General features: G+C 30.6%; 1 protein-coding gene across 1 annotated transcript in view; it reads right to left on the bottom strand.

Moving 5' to 3' along the window:
• The window catches only part of LOC108685602 (transmembrane protein 189), a 14,260-nt gene extending 9,528 nt beyond the window's left edge, over positions 1–4,732 (bottom strand). The window contains exon 1 of the mRNA XM_018190466.1: positions 4,557–4,732. The gene's annotated coding sequence lies outside the window, so the exon portion shown is untranslated. The remainder of the gene's footprint in view (positions 1–4,556) is intronic.
• Positions 4,733–6,000: the final 1,268 nt, after the last annotated feature.

Raw genomic sequence — 6,000 nt, 5'->3', positions numbered from 1 at the left:
TATATATATATAGATACACTCTGAATATATATAATATATTTTGTTTTTAAACGAAGTGATATTGGCATATGATTGACTCAGCCTTGAAACACTGGTGGTAAAAGGTAAAAGACCCTCATGCGACGTAACCCACGCGATTGTGCGTACCGTATTATCCGATAGCTATAACATATGGATATTTCGCAGAGCATTCATACTTTATTTAAGATTCGACTCGACCTTCGCCGAGAACTAACCCTAGACTTACGATCCTGTATTAAAGCATTAAAGATACGTACAGACAATACTACGACATTAATGCACTCATGATAACGAAGTCGCGAACGCGAAGTGCGCTTCAATGACCGAGTATTCGCAAAGGGATTCCGCAATTTCTATCAAAGCCGATCGATTTCTAATCTATATTATAACAGTTCACTCTTAAAAGAACTTGGTCGTGATTATCTATTAATATTTGTGACTTCGCATACGGGATTGATTATTGTTAACATTCTGCAATGAGGAGATTGATTTCACCCATATATGCCTCTATCTAGATCGTTAATTATTTATATACATATTATCGCACTTTTCGAAAGTAGTAACTCTGCATAAAGAGAGAATTGTAACTTCTACCATTAAATATTTCTAAATCTTATAAATTATGCACCTCTCAACATGAAAGAATGTTTTGGTGCCCTCTTGTGAACATTTTTCTCAGAATTTTTTAAGTAATTTTTAAAAATTTTTATATAAATTTTTCAAAATTTCTAAATAATTTTATATCTTTTACGCAACATCATAATTTTAAGTGGAGTAAGCAGAAAAACTGTCCTCTCAATTAAGTTATTTTATTTTTTATTTTATTTTTTATATAAACAATATACGATTAGCAATAAATGTTACAGTAGTATACTGAATCGGAATGTTTGCTATGAGTTAGCTAGTGAGAACTGAGAAATTCAACTCAAGGATTTCAGAAGAGAAGATCTTTGTTAAAATAATGAAAACCAATAACACGATGCGTCTTCAATATCAAAAGCAGCGACTAATGCAATTTTTCAAACGAATCTACGATTACTTATGAAAATATGAAAACGTGACAAGGATTGGTGTGCGAAGGATTATCTGAATAGAAGTAAGTCCTTTTATTGCTTTTGAGGAAAGCTTTTGAGCAAAGTCAGAAATATTACTTTTCTTTTTCTTTCTTTAACGAGAAAACAAAGATTGCAAGATAAAAAATTTTACGAGAGATGTTGTATTAGACATTGTTAAGGAAACCTGTGCACTTGAAAAAAATTCTCAAAATTCGAAAATATTAAAAATCCTAGAATCCGAAAGTAGAGGAGTGATTGCGACAGGTAATAGATAGAATTAAATGATATATCCATTATTTAGTTATTCATTTTGTAATTAATGTTCATAATATAATGTTAAAAGTATTAGAAAAATAACGAAAAAGTGAACATATTACTGGCATAACATATATAATTAATAATTATATTATAAAGTTAAACATTTTTCTCATCTTCGTCAGCTACTTTTATTTATTCGATGAATAAAAATAGACATGATGTCCAGAAAGAAATTATAGTCTCAAATTCTATGTTTATTTTTTAATTAATGAATTGATTTTTATTTTCAATTTATTGTTATATAACGAAAATTATACTTATAAATTAAAAATTATTTAAATAATAGCAAAATAAGACAGTTTTTATATTATTCTAAAGATCTAAATTTTTATTAACAATGACGTGGACATTGCTAGCAGTACAGTTTTTCGTCCTTATTAAAGGAAATGCAAAAAGATTAATAGCATACGTTTTTGCGATAATATTCGTGTACTATCTATCGCAATATCATGATATCTCTTCAACATATATCTTAAAATACTTTGAATATTTAAAATAGCTTGAAGAGGGTGAGAAAAATGTCTATAGACTCGTACAACTTTAAGTAATAATAAACGCGGTCTGTTTCCAGAGTAAAAGTCGATACTTCGGAAATGTAAGTCTCGACCTCGTCCGTCGTTTTACGATGAAATGTAAATGAAGCGCATACGCAACTTTGTGGCTGCTTCTTATAATCATGTAGACGGCAAATGGCCACGTATAGCAGTCATTCCAGCTAAGTCATGGCCAAAACGGATTTCTATTGGACTTACGCATGCATCATCTCATTTCTGCTTTCATCGATGTTATTATACACACATGCCATATGTTCGTGCTACTCGTCGAATCGATGACCGTCATCTTTCATCGGCATCACGCGATATGTATTTTCCCATTTCAAATTACATTTGCGGATTATGATTATTGTTTCAGTTATTTCCATTATGTTCAATTAAATTTCCATAGAAATTTCGATGGGCAAACCGCGCATTCCTGTTAGTTCGTGAGAGAGTTGCAAATAATCTATGATAAACAGCTTAATATTATTAAATTATCAGCATTTGCTGTGTTTTATTATTCGATAAAGAAAGGATATTATTTTGGCATTATTGATAGAGATTTTTTTCTCGAGACTTTAATCGGAGTCAAGAAGATGCAGTCACTTTTGATTGATTCGTTATATTTTAACAATTCCTAAAAAAGAAGGAAAGAGACAAGAAAAAGATAGAACAAACAGAAAAACAAATAATAAATGTCTTCTCTCTCAAGATTTTATTAAAACTAGAGATCCTGCGTACAAAATGCGGTTCGTGTTCAGTCTCTGGGGATCGATTCTGTATCTTGAAACAAGGGAAAAATGAGTATAAATTTATTAGATGTGGTAATGAAATTATAAATATTCTAATAAATTTGCTCAATTTTGTAATTTTCACCTCGTTTCAAGATATGGAATCAACTCCCTGATTAAAGGATCTCTAGATGTTGACATATAAAGAAAGACTATTATTTAATTCAATTAATGTAATGTATTCATATATGATATGCATAAGTCTTGCGATCTTATCAAAAAATGATTTGCACTTATCTTTTTAGCATGACGTATATCATACCGATAATACTATTTAATCAGAGATAACGTGCTCTAGCATTAGCAAACGAGCACGTTATTGAGGCGTCTTCTCTCTATAATTTTTTTTTATAAGACTGACAATTAACTTCCACGTCTCTCGAGTATCGCATGAGCGCGGTTCTATTTTAAATTGCAGACTCTATACCTTTTCTTAAATCAGTCTACACTTTATCTATTTGGCTTTGCTCAGCTTTGCTCGCACCGATAACGCGGATGACATCATTGATTTGTGCATGTTGATCTGGGCACTTATCATGGAATCAGTCGATTCTATGACTGAAATTAAGCCGTTTTTTTTAGAAATACAATATAAATCTAGGGAATAGTTAAATAATTCTGATCATTTCGACTTGTTCCATAGATGCCTTTACGATTTCTTGCTGGTGAATGAATTAATTTTCAGGATAAGCAATTGTCTTTAATGAAGTTCTATTACCGATTCGCGCGATTTTGAGAAATTATATTTTATTCGGAAAATAAACTGTTTCTATGAATTCTGCATGTCATCACTTATCTATCGCATTATCGGTTAAGCGGAACGGCAAATACGTTTTGTAAACTGCATCGCAAAATATTTAACAATCCTAGATGTTTAAGCGATATAATGTCAGTAGTTTGGCAACAAGTTGAGGAAATCATAACTTCCGTAACCTGAGCAAATCTGTATTATTCATAATCGTACATTTAATCGAAGAATCTTCATAGAAGAAAAGATAAAGAATCTTTATGTCAAAATCTCGAAAAAATTTCTGCGCTATTTCTAGTTCTGAATTATTTTAAAAGTCACTTAAAAGGATTTTGCATTTCATATTGCAAGAATACAACTTAGAATATATAATAATTGCATAAATTTATTTAATTTATACAAGACCTATTTGCATTTAGGATCACGATGTCTTGAATTGCTATTGAGTACACGTTTTTGTTAACTAATTAAAAATTACTTATTAATTCTTTTCAAACATATTCTCATATATTGAATATACGAAACTCAAGTATTTTGTTCTTAATTTTATTCAATCGATTAGTCTAACTAAAATCAAATTTGTATTGCAGGAATATATATGAAGATTCTAAAAATATAATTCGTTGATTATAATTACAGAACGGAATGCATTCGAATACTTGAAAATACAATAAATTATTGCAGTACTTTACATCGAATCCAATCCTAGAATATAGAACCGCAAAGAATTGAGAAGAAAACTGTTTCGCAGACGGGCACGAGGATATGATTCCACGGAACACACAATTAAGAGACGGCTTTCGCATATTCACAATTGAAGAAATGGGCGGAATAAAGGCCTAATTACAAAATCTTGATATTAATAAAACTTAAAATACTTTTTTTATTACATATAAATGGATACAGTATTAAATGAATTTATGTAATGTCTTTAAGAAGTTACATGTTACTTTTCTATTACGATTAATATTACATGAAAAAGCTAATTACCGGAAAAAGGGCCTAAGTGTGCCTTTATTTCACTTATCCCCTCAATTATACTTCAGTCATGCGTTCAGGCATGCGTAGGTGTATCCAGAATCCTTACCTTCCAGTTTCTCGGCGACCAATTATCCGTCATGCTGCAGATACACGATAGCCCGCGCGATACAGCGTGATGTACAGTGCGAAGAACTGCCGTGACAATGTCGCGACAATGCCGAGTGTCTCGCGCGCGTGTGAGTTGTTTTTCGCCGGATGAGTCGCGTAGCCGAGTACGTATGTATTTTACTCGCGAGCTTGCGTGCTGACGAGGAATCGGCTGCGCGTATGTCCATTTGAAATATGTACAACATAGTATTGTTGAACACAAACACAGGAGACAATAGCACGAAAAGGAGCTCCGATTAAAAAAACATTGATTATCGCTTTTACGAAATACAAAAACTGTTATGTATCGTTAGATCATTCTACTTATTAATATCATATTAACTCATAGTTTGCAACGATCGCATATGTAATAATTTAGCGTCGTGATCTGCGCGATTGTCATGTAATTAAAATTTGTGACGAACAAGCCATTATTTTTCAAATTGCGAAATTAAAACTCATCTGTTTTTAACTAAGAAGAAGCGCCAACTGCGGCTTTATGTAAAATAATAATTCTCTTATATAAATGTATAATTTATTTTAAATACATTTTCTTCAGATATATAATTGCATGTCGATTACTTTCGGATTACTTGCAACAAAATCAAAATAAATTGATACATATATCTTGAATATATATTAATATATTTAAAATAAATTATATGTATTATTCCAGTATCTAAGTTTAATCGTAATTGAAACTTCTTTCTTAGTTGATTTACATTCATATATGCGATTTTGTTTGTAACTTATATCGTCTATCTAACTTATATCATCTATTTTACTTATATTTGGAGATATATATTAATTTTTTTAATTAAAAATCTCTTTAATACATACTTATACATTATGTATATATATTTTTAAAATATATTTTATACATATATAAAATTAAAAATATTAATTTTATACATATATATAAAATATATTTAAAAATAAATTCAGCTGCTCAATTTAAGAAAATTAATATTTCTAAGTAAAGAAGTAATTCATGAGTTTTAACTTTTTTTCGAAAAGCATTCTTTCCGTATTGGTAAACCGCTTTCAAATAACGTTTGGTCTCGAATATTACACTAAAAAGCGATGAATCGAAGTGAAATTATGTTATCCAATCGTCAAAATCTCACCGGAGATCTTAAAATAAGTCGTGGTGAATTTAGCGTTGATAGTGTGACGTCGTGAGATGCTTTCATTCACGAATCTGCTCTATTTATGTTCTCACATTATGCAACGAACAAACTTGAATGAACGACTATTGCAGCTGCGATACATATATCGATCGGATGATTTGGCGGTCTAAAATCGAAGCAGATTTATTATCGACGCAGATTAACGTAGATAGACGATATTAGCGTTTCGATAAATAACATTGATAAATATGAATGAATCCATTTTTAGATATG

Source organism: Atta colombica, unplaced genomic scaffold (genome assembly GCF_001594045.1).
Source record: "Atta colombica isolate Treedump-2 unplaced genomic scaffold, Acol1.0 scaffold155, whole genome shotgun sequence".
Taxonomy (NCBI): Eukaryota; Metazoa; Arthropoda; class Insecta; order Hymenoptera; family Formicidae; genus Atta; species Atta colombica.
This window is presented reverse-complemented; position numbering and strand designations above follow the sequence as displayed.